This window comes from Tachysurus fulvidraco, chromosome 25, assembly GCF_022655615.1.
Source record: "Tachysurus fulvidraco isolate hzauxx_2018 chromosome 25, HZAU_PFXX_2.0, whole genome shotgun sequence".
In the NCBI taxonomy this organism is placed as follows: Eukaryota; Metazoa; Chordata; class Actinopteri; order Siluriformes; family Bagridae; genus Tachysurus; species Tachysurus fulvidraco.
Genome location: NC_062542.1, coordinates 5,666,482 through 5,684,851, shown reverse-complemented (window position 1 = coordinate 5,684,851; position 18,370 = coordinate 5,666,482). Strand labels below are relative to the sequence as shown.

At 40.4% G+C, this 18,370-nt stretch overlaps 1 protein-coding gene across 2 annotated transcripts in view; it reads left to right on the top strand.

Annotated features, from left to right (window-relative positions):
* The window catches only part of zfpm2a (zinc finger protein, FOG family member 2a), a 143,981-nt gene that overhangs the window by 1,116 nt on the left and 124,495 nt on the right, over positions 1-18,370 (top strand). The gene's annotated exons all lie outside the window — the stretch shown is intronic.

The following is an 18,370-nucleotide window of genomic DNA, read 5'->3' as shown; positions in this document are numbered from 1 at the left end:
AATATTAATATTGTTAGGACAACATGACAGACTGTCTTCTCATCTTTCATATATATATATGAAAATGGAGGTTGGAATATATATGAAAATTTATGCTTGAGTTTGCACTACACAATAAATGTGAAAGTATGCTTCAAGTATTATTTTCATCCAAGGCATATTTTTTGTGTCTCAGACTAATCTTTGTAAACGATCGCACGTAAGGCATAAATGAGCGACGATGATCGCTCCGGTGCTGGTTTTTGCAGAGCGGTCAGCTGGGTTTGAGACCAAACTGGGATGCTAATGCGATAAGACTGGATTAAAAATGCATGAGTTGTTTATTTAGGATGAAGTAATTGATGTAGGTTTGGGATGTGAAACTGATTAGTGTCATTAGTGTGTGTTGTCATGTGTGATGTAGGGCCTGGAGAACTCTGTGTGTGTGTTTGTGGGTGTGTGTAGGTGTGTATGTGTGTGTGTGTGTGTGTGTGTGTGTGTGTGTGTGTGTGTGTGTGTGTGTGTGTGGGTGTTGTGAATTGTTTTGAGGGCCAGGTTAAACTCTCCCGCAGGACTACTTGACTCCGTCCTCTCCTCGATCGTGTTTCAGTAGTCTTGAAGCTGTCTCAGTGTATCTGTGTATGTGTGTGTGTGTGTGTGTGTGTGTGTGTGTGTGTGTGTGTAAGTTTAAAGTCCGAACAATTTCATTTTATCGTTTCATGTAAAACAGATTTGATTTTCTGTGTGGGAAAAAAAAAGTTCCACATTTACAGTACAGTTTTATTTTGGTCACTAGTACAATGATTGTATTTGTTTGTGCTGTAAATATGGAGTGTGTTCATGCAGATTATTATTCGCTCGTACAACTCGAACGGATGTAAAACAGAAACACTGAGTTGATGATGCTGTTCTGTTAACACGAAGCTCGTTTGTGTGTTATTCGACAAGCACGAGTGGATTGTATGAAAGCTTGATTTGGGGAATAAGAGACGAGCCGCTCGCTTACAGCCAGACCGTCCGCTCGCCCTCTACCCTTCTGGTCCGTCTTTCATTTACGACTGTAAGCAGTTTCGCTGTGTTTGGGAAGATGAGGTGTAAAGAATAAAGGGGAGTTTTAGAGAGTGAACATGTCATACAGTGATGTATAGTGTGACTAACACACACACACACACACACACACACACACACACACACACACACACACACACACACACACACACACACAGTGTAACAGGGTTGTACAGCATGTAAAATAAAGAAGTATAATTTCACAGCTCGGAAAAGTTACCGCTGCAGAACCATCCTGAAGGACAAAAAAAAAAAGAATAAAATAATTCCCATAAACACCCACCTCATCCCTCCCTTTCTCTCTCTCTCTCTTCCTCTTTCCCTCCCTCCTTCCCTCCCTCCTTCCCACAACTTTCAGACTGGCCCCGTTATCTAAAATTGTGATTCATGCAGCATTTTAATATTTTGCTTATTCCTATCCCTGGGGCTGCTCTCGGAGCGCCGATAAAAAGGGAAGATGGCGAAAGAGCGCCATTAATTTGCTCCGATGGCCAGCGCGATAGAAGGCGATAATGGGAAAGATAAGAGCTGCCAGATATACCATCAGAGGCCCCCCGATTATTACCATTAAAATTCCGGGCTGGCAATCTGCAGCCGCCTGATAATTCACCCCTCTCCGTTTCCACCACTTTGGATGATAAGGCAAAAAATAGTCACTCAGCGCTCCTTGATTAGCTTGCCTGGATTTTCCGATAATACCATGATAAATTATGTTTTTTTTTTATTTTCTCACACCTTTTTTTTTGGGATCTGATTCCCTTTCTCTGTCTCTGACTATTAAATTGTATATATAATTTGTAGTACGACATCATTATACAAGAATGATTTGTTTAAATAGTTAGTGATCTAACTAATGATTATTTCAGTGTTTCGGTATTTCGGTGCCAAACGCCACGTGGAAAGTTTTTTAGTTATACACATTTATTTTACAAATTTTGCTGGAAAACGATAAAAAAAAGCAGCTCTCGCTGATGAAAAAATTAGAAAATGATCATTCGAAATTTTTCGTAGTAGCCAAAATATAATCTCTAATTAATGTGTGAGTGAGTGTGTGAGTGTGTGAGTGTGTGTGAGAGAGAGAGTGTGTGAGAGTGTGTGAGAGAGAGAGTGTGTGAGAGTGTGTGTGAGTGTGTGTGAGTGAGTGTGTGTGAGTGTGTGTGTGTGAGTGTGGGAGTGAGTGTGGGAGTTAGTATTTGTGTGAGTGTGTGTGTGTCTGCATTTGTGTGAGTGTGTGTCAGAGAGAGAGAGAGTGTGTCTGAGAGAGTGTGTGTGTGTGTGTGTATGTATGCACAACATCGCCCCCATCGCTTCCTGAATTGTATTGCAGGTTTTCACAAACCTTAAAATTCTCAAATCTGCCTTGCGCATTTGTTTCTTCTTCTTCTTCTTCTTCTTCTTCTTCTTCTTCTTCTTCTTCTTCTTCTTCTTCTTCTTCTTCTTCTTCTTCTACTATCATTTCCTTTTCTAATTAAACCTGTCCCAATTTTGGGATCCAGATGTGTACAGGTGCCGGAATGCCGAAAGTGGATAAACTGAGAAGCCGTGTGATAGACAGACAGTTTATCTAGTGCATGGAATTGTGGCATCAGTTCCTGCTCAGGAGCAGTGAAGATGAGCTTCTGAGGGAAAGATGAAGGAATATGAGGACCCGTAGAGACCATTCCACACGTCCCGGTTGTTAAATCTATTCAATTAGGGTTTTTTTTCATCCCACACGCTGACAGATGGAGATTTATATTAGGTGGAACGTTATGAGTCCTGAGTGCCAGAGCATGAATAAACTGTACCATATGTACATTTATACCCCAGAACACTCAACTCTGATTGGTCCATAGTCGTCGGGTAGTTTTCTGTATCCGTGACGCAGATCAGCGTGCTGATGCCTTATTGTTTTTATAGCGACGATGTTTGTCTGTCATCGATGTTGTTTTCTTTCCGATTAAGTGACAAAAAAAAAAAGCCGTCTGAATATTTACAGCCGACGATCCACAGCATTAAATGATGAAGGTGACCCAATGCTACGACTCTCTCCTGCTACTGATTTCCAACCGATACTGTCTTCTTTAATAGCTACTAAGACGTTTTTTATGTTATCAAAGCAAGTTGAACGAAAATGTTCAAGAAATTTAAAGAAAATCAAGCAAATGTGATGATAATCGTAACGACATGCCGTGTAGTGCATTTAACTTTCAAGCTTTTACTGTACAGACGCAAGCTTTATTAAAAAATGACAATTTCACAATTGTAGGTTTAATTTTCATCCTGATTTCCTGCACTTGGATGTAGCGAGCCAGCCAGGAAGTGCTCTGCCTGTGTCTGTCTCTGTCTCACTGTATGGAGGAAGTCGATAAATAAATAAATAAATAAATAAATAAATAAATAAATAAATAAATAAATCCTTGAATAATTGAATGATTTCAATGGAATTAAATCTTGATTAATGTTATAGTTTTACAATGATGTAGAAAACATTTAGAATAAATCATTTCTAAAAAAATTCATTTTTAAACATTTTTCTAAATTTAAATTCTAAATTTTATTTTCATTTATTTAAGCACTGATTCATGTCTTTTTATTAGAAATAAATATTTTTTTGCAGAAAACTATAAAATAAATAAATAAATAAATAAATAAATAAATGCCCCCTTATTTTTCCACATTTTATTTGTTTTTGTATTTTTGTAGGTTTGCCATTTTTTGATGAATAGATTTCTATGTCTTTTTTGTTTCGATATCATATTTATATCAACTCAATGAATGATGAGGTGATAGATCAGACACTTTAGTAATTAACAGTGAAAGAGCTTAGGAATTTAGATGATCACATATCATGGCATTAAACAAAGCACACACACACACACACACACACACACACACACACACACACACACACACACACACACACACACACACACACACACACACAGCAGTTGTCAATGTTTGATCCCAGCCATTTTCCAGAATGTGTAAACTCTAACACAGCTGATGGTGCGGTGCAGTGAAGTAGTGCAGCGCAGTCTGATCTCCTCTGTCGTGGTAACGGCACGTGTAATAGGCTGTCACTCCGACTTCATAGCGTCCACAGCGTTACGCACGAGCCGATGATGTCACACCCGAGCGCGAGCAGGCCTGTCAGCTCACACACAGATCTCTGCATGGGAATGATCACACACGCCTCCCAACGCCACTGCCACTGAGTGTTGCTGACTCGGCTGCCAACATGTCAGTGTGTGCGTGTGTCTTTAAGGTGTTTATTGTAATGTATAGATTCCTATGTCAGAACGGGTGGCAATTGTGTTTGTATGCTGTGTCTTTGAAATAAGTTTTTATTTACATTATTTTTCTTACATCAATTCAGCTCTCATCAGTTTCCAATCTGTCTAAGGCTTTCTAACCTACAAACATTGATGTTCTTGGTATTTTACAACCTGGCAGTTCTTAACCCAATGTGATACCTGTATTTATTCAAAGATTTTTAATAAAAAAGAAGAGAAAGGTACTACATACCAAATTAAAATCCAATATAAATATTTGAGACATTATATCAGTATAATATGACATTACATATGTTTACATATTTTATCTTATTATTTCTAATCATTTCTAAGAATTCAGAAATAAAAATTTAGCTCAAAAAATTGACGTAATCATCAAATCAGCATAATTACGATATCCAGAACATCCCAGAAAAGCGTGTAGTGACATCATTTCTTCTCAAGATATCATTCTGCCACATCATAACGATAATGACATTTGATTGGTTGAGATCTTGGGTGCCGTGACTTATGGACTAAGCTGCAGTAACATGTTAGAAAAACGTCATCTCTCTATCTAATTGGTTAGAGCAGACTCGGCGCCCCCTTCCGCTTAGTGCTGTGAGAGTCGATGGGAGAAATGTTCACAAATAAATATTTACATTTTTAAAACAGACGAATTTATGGATTTTTTGATTTGACACAGATCAGCGACATTGCAAGCGATGCTTTTGCCAATTATATAAATGAGCAAATCTTGTTTTATTTCTTCTTCTGATCTCTATTGATATTAGTCAGTTACTGTTTATTGTGGTTCATGAGGAGATGTTGATGTGTATCTGAAGCCCCGTCCTATGAGATCCATCTTTAGTGTGTATAAGAATCGAGGTTATGATATGATGTTTTTTTTTCCTTCACAAATGTTCCAGTTATGTTGCTATAAAATAAAACCAGGCGACGTGTATCAATCAGAACGTGGGCTTCTGTGCCTGAATTCCCATCTCGACTAACTCAACATCTGGTCCTCAGAGAAAGCGCTACTCGTCCAAGCACAGATCGTGCTTAAGCGGCGCTCTCTCCACCGACGACGAGCCTTCCCTCTCGATTTCTGTCACACAGAGTCCGCTCGCTCCATGCCAACTTTCACAGTGGCATCTGCCTAAATCCAGCGCCAGCTCTCGCTCGGGAAGCGGCGTCTTCCTCCTTGCCCGCGCGCTCGAGAAGCCGCCATATTATCCTATGCAAATGAGCTATGCAAATGCGAGCGGAGCCATATCAAGACAATTTGTCATTTTTTTTATCTCGTCGCCTATTCATTTGAGATTATTTGTTTTTATTGTTATTATTATCGCAGGCCGCCTGCTCTGCAGTGATGGCACGTCCGGTCGGGGAAAAATAACCCTGAACGATCGTGAGCAGTGTGTTTCATTAGGAACGACAGAGCGACCTGAAGCGCCAACTGACGCACGTTTCCTGCTCGGGAAAAATGTTCAAAATGTGTCTGCGGCGTTGATTTCTCTCAGGGTGACGGGCAGCGAGTGCTGCTTTCAAAAGGTGAGAGAGGTCACTTCCGGCCATAGTTTCCACTTTATCTTCCCTTTTCCTGAATTTGGCTGTAAAGTATTCTGTGAGTCAGAATCCTCTCACAGTATCCTTAATCTATTTATAGCCTGTTTTTGTTTGCCCTCCATCGAACGTTCAGCCGTTTACACGATCATTGAACATGTACATGAAGCGTTACACGTGCTAACTGTTTATAGAAATGCATACATCACTCGAAACGGTAGACGTTCACCATCCTGTACACGATCGGGGCACTTGTCCCATCAGCCAATCATGTGTGCGATCAGCCAATCACGTCCATAAAGTCATGCAGGCACAGGGCAAAAGCTTCATGTATCATTAACATCAGACATCAAACATCATCCAGCGAGCATGAGGGCAACAGACGGACAGAAGCGGCTTGGTTCGGAGCTGACCGCAGGGTTACGGTGACTCACATAAGCACACTTCATGCCCGCAGTGAGCAGAAAAGCAGCTAAGAACAAAAATGTGAAGCTACACTGGGCAGAGTTTTGCCAACACTGGAGTCAGTGCTTATTATTAGTGGATTAAGTTTGCCTCATCCGGGGTCGAGGCTTCGATTCCCATTTTCGCCCTGGGTGTGTTGAGATGTGTTGCATGTTCTTCCTGTGTCTCTGGGTTTACTCCAGTTTCTCCGGTTTCTTTCCCCAATCTAAAGTGTGTGGTACACCGATTGGCATCTCTAAATTGTTTGTAGTGTGAGTATGCCATGTGATTGGTTGGCACCCTGCCCAGGATGTCTCCCCCATTGAGTCCGCTGGGATAGACGCCAGTTTCCCTACAACCCCGTGCAGGATACGTGCTTCAGACGGATGGACCGATTACCTCTCTTTTTTCTTTTTTTTACTAATCTGGAAAAAAAACAGCTTGTCCGTGACGACTAAAATAAGTAAACTAGGATTTCTTTGCAATGTTGAAAAAGCTCCAAGATGGTTCGGTATCATTATGTATGTAGTGTCTGTCCACTTCCGGGAAACATACTGGAACGTTCTCAAGCTTTTCTGATGTCTATGAAGATACTGTAGCATGAGGTCAGAGACTAGGAGTTCCAGTCAATAGTGTGTTTACAGGCCTCACATAACAACTGACCCCGTGAGCCTTAATAGTCATTTCCTCGGCCGTAGACTCGGCGGACATTGTTGTTTTGTTCTGGGCTTTGATGTTTTGTCCGGCTGTGACTTTGACGTGTCGGACTGGAACAAAGGAAACAAGTGCATTTGCATGCCGCCAGCACCAGCTGTATGTCAGTTCACACCAAACTGCTTGATCTAGAGTCTAGAAAGATGTTTTTTTCTCATGAATATATTTGTATAAGTTGAATCGAATACTTGTTCGATCCCATGAAGAAGAAAAAGCTTCTCCTGATTCGACTTCGGACGTTTTTTTATCTTTCTGCCGTCTCTGAAAAGAAACCGACGGCTTTCACATCGTTTCTTCTGAACCATAAGTATGCGCTTGTCAAGATCAAGCAGCACAACCGCGTTTAAGAATCCACATTTAAGCGAGTGATATCAGCGATCCGCTTCGCGCCGCTGGCACCAATTGACTTTCAGCCTCCCGGTTAACAGCATCGTCTTGCGCTCCGGCTGATCAATATTGGTATTAATTAATCAGCACTATCGGGACTCAAGATCTGGTCCGGTGCCTTGTAACATCAGCGAAATATCAATAAGTAGAGTGGACTTCTGCGATCACCATGGCAACTTCATCTCTCAGGTCAAAGGAAGTTTATCGTATCTTGCGGCAAACTGCTTAGGAATCTAGCTTACGTTGGGAGATCATTGATTGCTGTTTTTGTTGCGCTCTCATCACCCCAGCGTTGTTTTACGAGGCGGAAAAATACGACAGAGACCCGAGTGAGATTTAAATATCGACATTAGGGAAAAGGCCCGGAGTGCAGCTCTGGTCAAGTACGTCCTTTTAAAATCAGTACAAAGCTCAGATTATTGGAGCGTAATCTCCAGGAAGGCTCTCGACCCGTGTTTGTTTATAAATACAGTACGTGAAAGCGACGTGTATCCATGGATATTAATGATAAAGAATCTGATTGGATCTACACTGTAAAGATATCTGAGAATCACAGACCTATATGCTTGTTAAACGTCTAACTCCAGATTTATTCCCTGTGCTTTTTTTAATAAGCTCCTTGATAAGGAGTTCCACTAGATGTTGGAGCGTCTCTGTGGGGATCTGTGATCTGTTCAGCGACAGGAGCTTTAGAGAGGAGCTTCGGTGGTCCGGCGTTCAGCTGGTGTTCCGTTTCACCCCAAAAGTGTCGACTGTGGTTGAGGTCAGGGATCTGTGCTGGACACTTGAGTTCTTCGACACTAACCCGATGGCACAAACCATGGCTTCATTGAGCTTGCTTTGGGCAGAGGATCATTGTTATGCTGGGCCTCTTAAGCCCCTTTTCCACCAATGCATTTTGAGTGCTGGTTCAGAGCCAGAGCCTAATTTAAAAACAGTTCTTTCTTTTTTGACACCCAAAGCACCGGCTCTGAACCAGGAAAAGTGGCTCTTAAGCAGCACCAAAACATTGCTGGTCTAGTCTTAAGAACCGCTTGCGTCAGGGGCTGGGGGCGGGGCTACTGTGACCAACAAGACAAAAGTTAGCAGCATTTTTAAATCATTCATCATGAAATCAGGATTCACCAGTGTTGGTTCGCAAAGCCATGAGCATTAACAGTGAAGGAACATCCGCCATTGTTGATGTCGTGTTTGTGTTTGCCGCTGCTGCGCTAACGTTGCTGTATAACGTTGTATACAGTGATGTAAGACTCGGCACTGTGATGGCTCTCTAGCCCATGGAAAGGCAAACCGGTTCTTAGAAGGCTTGCCAGTGGAACTTCGATCCAGCACCAGCACTAGCTCTGTACCAGCACCCGGATCTTTCCGGTGGAAAGGGGGCATTAGGGAAATTGTAAGACTTTTATAGAACACATAGACATATTGTACAACAGTACAACTTTAGAGTCTATGGCAAAAGACAGTATATGGATAAAGGTACAGTACATTGATCTATCTGGATTTGTATGATGTCTTGACATCTAAGGAGATACAAATGATGTCCTAAGAGTCCCAGATTCAGTACTTGGCTCATGTTCCTGTCTGTGTTTAACTCCACCCCTAACCTCTGTCCTTAACCTTTCCATCCTCATCGAATTGTTAACATCGAATTGCCAGCGTGAGACCTTGTTGCTCTTTGTGTTTGTTATTTTATTGGTCTTATTATTCACCACGACCTCAATTCCTATATTAACTTTTTGACTGACCGGGTGTGTAAGCCGTCTTTCAGTCGATGTCAAATACACGTAAGGCAACGGCGTTTTTTTCTCATCCAGCATCAGTTCCTCGTAGCTCCGCTCCTTATCCACTACATAAGCATTGTTATATAAATTTGTTTGGATGTTAGATTTATTAAAATCATTAATGTTTAAGGGTGAATTCTCAGCTTCTCTTAACACATTTATACATTTGGAATTATGGGTAATTTGGCGTTTAAGATTGCAAGAAGTTTATGTTCGTGGCTCTCTCGCAAAGTTCTCCCTCAGTATCCCTACTGAAGATCTTGGTAACTAACGTATGAAAGCGAACCATGTGATGCCATCAGTGCAAACCTCCCTAGCTCTCTTTCTCCCGCTGTCCATCAATGATGTCATCATATTCCTCCTCATCCTCAGACCATGAGAGAGGAACACTTTTTTTCCCCCTTCTGCTCTTCTGCCTCAGGGACACACTCGCCTCGTTTAACATTGCAAGTTTGGCCCCAGCCGAATGAAGAGTGAAAGGGGGCCAGAGCAGAAGCACATACGCACACACACACACACACACACACACACACACACACACACACACACACACACACACACACACACACACACCAACAATTCAATCATTACACTTGCACATCCCCTTTCACCTTGCCCAGGCTGTACTGATATGACTCAATTAAGTCTGTTTGGTTAGCCTACGATGCTTGCGGTCACAGTGAGTGTGTGTGTGTGTGTGTGTGTGTGTGTGTTAGTGCACATATGTGTGTGCTTATCAACCATTTTTTTATCAACTGGAATCTTCCCATGTAATGAATATGGATATTAGGTCATGGGCTGATTTAGCTCATGGCTTCACCTTTCTGAATACACACCATGCTTATTCCCTCTCTCTTTTTCTCACACACACACAAACACACACAAACACACACAGACGCACACGGACATACATACAGGGTGCATCTCAGTCAGCTCTTTACTTCAGTAGTCAGGGCACTGATCAGTGAGTCGTCCATTTTAAGGGCTGTTTCTCAATCACAAAACTTGTCCAGTGCACTGAAATGTTTGCTCCTTAAAAAAAGTCCCACAATGCACCACGTAAAAACCAGGGAAATTTTGGGAGACACTTTCAGTCAACTTTCGAGTCATCATTGTCCCAGAGTGTAGAGAGCCTGGGTCTTTATCAGTGTCCCAACTGCTGTACACGATATAGAGAGCTAGAGAGCCGATCGAGACTGTTGAATGTTAATGTTATAAGCATTACTATGATAAATACAATATTTAGATTTAATAGTTTAGGCTTAGATTTACTATACACTTCTGGTGTTATTAGGAGGCTTTGTCATATTCTTTAAAGATGGAGAAAGAACCTGAACTCATGTTAGGAGACCTAAGATGATACAGGCAGGAGTTTGTGCATCATAAAGCAAAAGAGCCAATCAGGTGCCTGTATGCAAATTAGGGATATCTTATAAAGGATATAAAAATTAAAGGATATATATATAAATGAAGGCGGTTAAGAGAATGTATATTGACACACCGATGGGCTAAAAAGGATTCTTGGTTGTATATAAACCTGAAATTAGAAAAACAAACAAACAAATAAATAAATATTTCAAAACACGTTCTAAAGGTTATTTTATTACGTTTATTTATTTTTAAAAGATTAAAAAAAAGATCGAAGATCGATAGAAGCTATGTCTTCAATTCAAATTCAAAATCTCAAACGAAAAAAAAAAGAGCTTGAAAACGTCGCACGTCAACGTTCCGCTCTTTACACCTTCCTGAGCAAATCTAAAGCCTCTTAGACTTCAGTCAGATGATGATGATGATGATGATGATAATGTGAAATTTGACATGTAAAAAATTAGAAATCAGGAAACCTCTCTGTCTAAAAAATACACTTGTGCTTCAGGAGGATTAAACGACAAGCTTCTCAGCTCGAAGTCTACGCAAGAGCAAATCTTAACACCAGGCTGGAAAATGCTCATGACAGGGCAAGTAAATAAATCACCTTTTTTTTTTTTCTTTTTTTTTATTATTAAACATCAGGAAGGTTAGTAGAGTTGTACACGCTTCAGCTCGGGGATTTAGGGACGTTGTTGATTTTCGGAACGTTGTTGATTCAAGAACATTGTTTTTAGGAACGTTGTTGATGTACGGAACGCTGTTGATTTTCAGAACGTTGTTGATTTAGGAACACTGTTGGGTTTAGGAACACTGTTGATTTAGGAACACTGTTGGGTTTAGGAACATTGTTGATTTAGGAACACTGTTGGGTTTAGGAACACTGTTGATTTAGGAACACTGTTGATTTACAGTAGGAACACTGTTGGGTTTAGGAACACTGTTGATTTAGGAACACTGTTGGGTTTAGGAACACTGTTGATTTAGGAACACTGTTGATTTACAGTAGGAACACTGTTGGGTTTAGGAACACTGTTGATTTAGGAACACTATTGGGTTTAGGAACACTGTTGATTTAGGAACACTGTTGGGTTTAGGAACACTGTTGATTTACAGTAGGAACACTGTTGGGTTTAGGAACACTGTTGATTTAGGAACACTGTTGGGTTTAGGAACACTGTTGATTTAGGAACACTGTTGATTTAGGAACACTGTTGGGTTTAGGAACACTGTTGATTTAGGAACACTGTTGATTTAGGAACACTGTTGATTTAGGAACACTGTTGATTTACAGTAGGAACACTGTTGGGTTTAGGAACACTGTTGATTTACGAACACTGTTGGGTTTAGGAACACTGTTGATTTAGGAACACTGTTGATTTAGGAACACTGTTGATTTAGGAACACTGTTGATTTACAGTAGGAACACTGTTGGGTTTAGGAACACTGTTGATTTAGGAACACTGTTGGGTTTAGGAACACTGTTGGGTTTAGGAACACTGTTGATTTAGGAACACTGTTGGGTTTAGGAACATTGTTGATTTAGGAACACTGTTGGGTTTAGGAACACTGTTGATTTAGGAACACTGTTGATTTACAGTAGGAACACTGTTGGGTTTAGGAACACTGTTGATTTAGGAACACTATTGGGTTTAGGAACACTGTTGATTTAGGAACACTGTTGGGTTTAGGAACACTGTTGATTTAGGAACACTGTTGATTTACAGTAGGAACACTGTTGGGTTTAGGAACACTGTTGATTTAGGAACACTGTTGGGTTTAGGAACACTGTTGATTTAGGAACACTGTTGATTTAGGAACACTGTTGATTTAGGAACACTGTTGATTTACAGTAGGAACACTGTTGGGTTTAGGAACACTGTTGATTTAGGAACACTGTTGGGTTTAGGAACACTGTTGATTTAGGAACACTGTTGATTTAGGAACACTGTTGATTTAGGAACACTGTTGATTTACAGTAGGAACACTGTTGGGTTTAGGAACACTGTTGATTTAGGAACACTGTTGGGTTTAGGAACACTGTTGATTTAGGAACACTGTTGATTTAGGAACACTGTTGATTTAGGAACACTGTTGGGTTTAGGAACACTGTTGATTTAGGAACACTGTTGATTTAGGAACACTGTTGGGTTTAGGAACACTGTTAATTTAGGAACACTGTTGATTTAGGAACATTGTTGGGTTTAGGAACTTTATTGGGTTATGAATGTTGTTGCCAAATCAGTTTGAACACTTTTGCATAAATAAGACACCGGACAGAATGTGCTGTTTACACCAGGGGAGACATTTTTATCTGTTTATAGCTACACTGAACTACATGTTGTGGAGCAGCACATAACAATCTTGCACTCTCTCTCTCTCTCTCTTTCTGTTTCTCTCTCTTTCTGTTTCTCTCTCTCTATCTCTATCTCTCTCTCTCTCTCTCTCTCTCTCTCTCTCTCTGTCTCTTATTATTTCCTTTCGTTTAAAGTTAATTAAAAAAAAAAAAATGCTTGTTATATCCCCGAAAAACTGCAAATCCCTTTAAAGTTACAGCTTTACCGCACTGACACTGGAGACTCCTTCATGAAAATGTGACATTTTTTTATCTTCTCTCCGAGCTGATGTTCTGGAAAAAAGAAAAAAGAAATCTTGATAAGACTTCATATCTAATCAGTTATACGGTGTTTATTTAAATATGCTGTATTTACATATATATTTTTTTAATTTATCCTTTTTTTATTTTTTTGCTGAGTCGTGGCGTTTCTTACGTTGTCATGCAGCATGGAGTATTTCACCGTACGTACATCTACAGTAAAACATGCTTACACTCGCATTGTATTGTAAATTACAAAGAATAATAGCGCAGTCAGGATGATTTATGAATCGTAGAAAGTGTGCACAGGACCTGCAAGTTGTGTGAAGTTGCAAGTTTTTATTTATTTATTTATTTTAGTTTTTCGACCATCTTTCTAAGAAGTTCCTCCTTAAGCCAAGGGAAGAGCAGAACAACTGGGTCAGGTGATAAGGAGGAAGAGCTGCACAAGCCTGGCGATAAAAAACGCTAAGACCTGACTGATTGATGCTCGGTTTCTCTCCACCCCTCCATCACACACACACACACACACACACACACATGCACATACACATACACACACACACACACACACATGCAGACGTTTGACAGTTCTTTCTGGATCTGATGATGCTCAGATTGAAGCGGAGACGAACCGAAGCAAAATAAGAAGGACACGAAGGTCACAGACGTCTGTCTTCCTCCCTCGCTCTGTCTCTCTCCGTCACTCAGGGACAGATCGTGGCAACACGCAGCACCGAACAGGTTACAGCGAGGACAGATGTTTTACCACATCAGCCATATTTCATTTCTCCTGCTCACACAGAAATGGAGGCTGGTTTGTAAGAGTGTCTTACAGGTCTGTCTGAGCCATGACTCGGAATTATCATGACATAAGATTGGCCTCATGATTAAATTTTACAATTATTTTTTAATAAATTTTTTTTTTATAATTCTGACTGGAAAGCAGCCGATTTGATGTTAAAATTTCCTACCGTTAGTTGTTTTTTATTGCTATTTTTATTATTATTATTATTATTATTATTATTATTATTAGTAGTAGTAGTAGTAGTAGTAGTAGTATTAATTAATATTTTTTTAATTATACAGCACAGAATATCAATCTAGGATCTGTATTAGTGTTATCTTATAAAAATGAATAAATAAATAAATATGAGGGGGAGAGAGAGAGAGAGAGAGAGAGAGAGAGAGAGAGAGAACGATTAGAATTAGGTCTGGATTTTTATTTATTTATTTATTTATTTATTGGAAATAGACTTAGAAATTGGACTATTTTTTGTTCTTAAATTTAAATGTTATTATAATTTATATTATAAAATTTATTCCATATTTACATTTTATTTTTCATTCATTATTTGTAATGAATTATTTTATAAATTTGATTAATATCATTTCTATTTGCAGTCTTGTTTGTGTTAAAGGTAGTTTGTTATACGTTTTTTTTCCATGTTTTTTTTTCCTTCAGTTAAATCCACATGAATAAAATCAGATAATGAGACTGCAGACTGTCGTCTAACCCTAATAATTAATAGAATATTCCTGTGAATTAGCTGTTACTATGGAAACGATGACACATTATGCCCAGCCCATAGTAATGGAATATTAGTTTGACCAATCAGATTGAAGCATTCAGCATTAAACTGAAATAAGGGCGGGCCTTTTATTTCCCACACGTGACGTTATACCTAGATGATGAACGCCTGAACATCGAGCGGTCTGGAAAAGATCGCAACGTTGATAATAAAAAGAAATAAACCAAAAACAAATCAGTCAGTAAACCCGTGTCATTGTTATGACTTATTATCAGCTATTGCTCTGCTGCTGTACTCAAAATTTCTATAAACAAGATTTTGTCCCAGAACCTATTTTTTTTCTTTTCTATCATCTCGCAATCATTCAATTCACAAAAGGCGATAAAAACACCTTCTCGACGCACAGAACTGTGTTCTCATCCGTCGCCTCGAGTCGTCAGTTTAACAGATAGAATAAAAGAAGCAAATTATCACGAGGCAGCAGCTCACAAGTCCCTCTCTTCTCTAAGTGGAACATATTAAACGGCCGCATCATCTGGTTTTGTAGCACCTTCGAATCAAAATCTATTCACACTCACGTCATTATCTCAGAGAAAGACAGCATCTAGCGTCGTTCTCTCAGACCTGAATTGGACTTTATCATTAAAAGAAAGAAAAAGAAACGGCTTTCTTCACGGAGTTCGTCAATCAAAGAAAGTTTTGCAGAGACACGTTTTAAAAAGAACGACTTAAGGTGTTCGGCATTATGGCTGCCGAGGTCAAGGACGACTCCCGCTCATGAAAGCGACGTTGTGAATAGACAGGAAATTAGCCACTTGTAGAAACACAGCACTTTTCTCTGGATCGTGTCCCAACCACACCCCCCCACCCAAAAAAAAAAACCCCAAAATAAAATAAAATAATAAATAAATGTCCCCTTGTGTGATTGCAGCTCTGTTTGGATACGAACACGTCTATCTTTTTTTAAAGTGGCGTTTCATCTCCACGGCTTTTTCTCCCAGCTTATCAGGCGTCTCGCTTTGCTCTCCGTTTTCTTTTGTGACATTTTTTTTTTTTTTTTTTTTTTTTTTTTTTAATTTCGTTCATATTTTATATGCTTTAGGATTCTGTTTCTGAGATTGCGTCTGCGGATTGAAGTTCAAAGCCTTTTCAGTTCACTTAGGAGATATGGTGTGACTGAGAGAATGGCCCTTTGTTCTTTGACAGTTTTTGAGAAGAGTCGTGTGTGCGGATGTGTCGAGGTTGTTTTTTTTTTTTTTTCCTTCGTCGATTTCTTGATATATTCAGCTCAGACTCCGAGGAAATAAAACCAGAGCGGCGTCAGTATGTAAACAACAGATAGCTCAAGGAAATGTTGGGTTAATTGTCGCTCTTGGCAATTATGGAGTGATTATTTGATTATTTATGGTTCAGGGTCCAAAAAAATTCAGGGGCCACAAAAAGTTTACGAAAAACTAGCATGAGGTATCAGTGGTGCTTTGAAGCAGTTTTGTTTAAAAAGGTAAACAAACAAACAGTTACATACAGCTAGCTACATAGCTACGTTTTCAATTTGCTGTAATGTACAGTATGAAACATAGCAGTTGGCATTTTGTTACAAAAGTCACATGATCACAAATAAACAAATTCCACACAATTTACAAATTACAGCCTCCACGTTTTGCTCTCAAATCTATCATCGCAACTCTGGACGCTCTCTGGGCGTAACCCGTATTCTTTTTTTTTTTTCTTTCTCAACAGCGATTGAACTAGCAAGTAGTCCAGGATGCCAACACAGCACGTTTACACCAGTTTGTGAGGAAGGTTTGAGTAAAAAAGCCTAGCTCCAGGCCTTATCCACACTCACTGGATTAGAAGTGGCCTGCTTTTGCGGAAAAGAAACACACACACACACACACACACACACACACACACACACACACACACACACTCTCACACTCACACTTCTATGAGTATGTACACACTTGGACACACACCGGTGTGAAATCAGCTGCCTGCTCGGCCTAAGACTAAAACCTCACTGCGGCCATCTGTGAAATCCTCCTGCTCTGTGTCTAAGTGGAGCTTAGATATCAATAATAGACAGAGAGAGAGAGAGAGAGAGAGAGAGAGAGAGAGAGAGAGAGAGAGCCGAAAGGGAGGCAGAAACAAGAGCAACTGAGAGTCGCTAAAGGAGAGAGAGGGGAGGGGAGAGAGCAATAGTAGAGAGAGGAGAGACAAGCGGAGATTGAGGAACAGGGAGGGCGACAAGAGGAGAGAGAAGAGAGAGAGGAGAGGGAGGGGAGCAGGTCGGAGGTGGAGAGAGAGAGAAGGAGAGAGAGAGAAAGAAGAGAGAGGGACAGGAGAGAAGAAGAGAGAAAGAGAAGCAGGAAAGAGAGAGGGGAGGCGGAGAGAGAGGAGAAGAGAGAGGGGAGGGGAGAGAGAGAGACAGAGAGAGAGAGAGAGAGAGACAGAGAGAGGGGAGGGGAGAGAGAGAGAGAGAGAGAGAGAGAGAGAGAGAGAGAGAGAGAGAGAGAGAGACAGTGAGAAAGCGAGATAGTCAGAGAGAGAGAGGGGAGGGGAGAGAGACAGAGAGAGAGAGAGAGACAGAGAGAGAGACAGTGAGAGAGCGAGATAGTCAGAGAGAGAGAGAGGGGAGGGGAGAGAGAAAGGGAGAGAGAGAGACAGAGAGAGACAGTGAGAGAGCGAGATAGTCAGAGAGAGGGGAGGGGAGAGAGACAGAGAGAGAGAGAGAGACAGAGAGAGGGAGCATGAGAGACAGAGATAGAAAGACAGAGAAAGAGACAGAGAGCAGGAGAGAGAGAGAGAGATACTTGAGAATTTGTCCATTTTTAGCTCCATGAGTAGGTGTGGAACTAACATTATAGCAACATGACATGATTAACTAACATGATTGCAGCATTTCTATAAATCTGTTTCATCCCCTTGCTGTCCAGTTTATTAGGTACACCTGTACACACTGCTGCTTCTCGCAGTTATCCGGTCATCCAGTCACATGGCAGAGGCACACATAGGGCAGTGCTTTAGCATCTGTGTTACTGATCAGAAGGTGATTCATGGCATACCACCATCAATCTGCCACGGTGGGGCAATTTGAGCTAAGGTGCTTAACCCTCTTTGCTTCAAAGGTGAACTTTGCCTCCTAAAAAGACAGGATATACAAAATAAGGAATCTCATTACACATTAACATGTATGTCATGAAGGTTTCTCTTCTCGCTGTGTAAAATCATGCTGGTTGGTCCGAGCTGCACAGAACAACACATCGGGTTCCATTTCTTTGAGTCGAGAACAAAGACCCGAGGCTGTAGAGAGCACAGGTTCGTCCAAACAGGGCTTGTGTACAATCGGCTAAAAGGATCATTTGCTTGGACGTGTAGATATGCAGGCGTTCCTAAAATAATGGTTATATTCAGTTTGTCCATGTGATTAATAAGCGCTTTATTATAAACGATTCAGACACATTTTGGTTTCCTGAAGAAGATTTTCATTGATGGATCTTTAAACATTATTGCTAACAGAGATTCCCAGCATTAATCTCATCATTGTACAAAAACACATCACGGACTACAAGAATCTCTAGGTTTCCTCTGTAGTGTCCCTCTTTTCTTTGTAAAGAATACAATAGATTTGATTTAATATACAATGATCTTGTAGGGGAGGACGTTTAGAAGGAGTTTTAG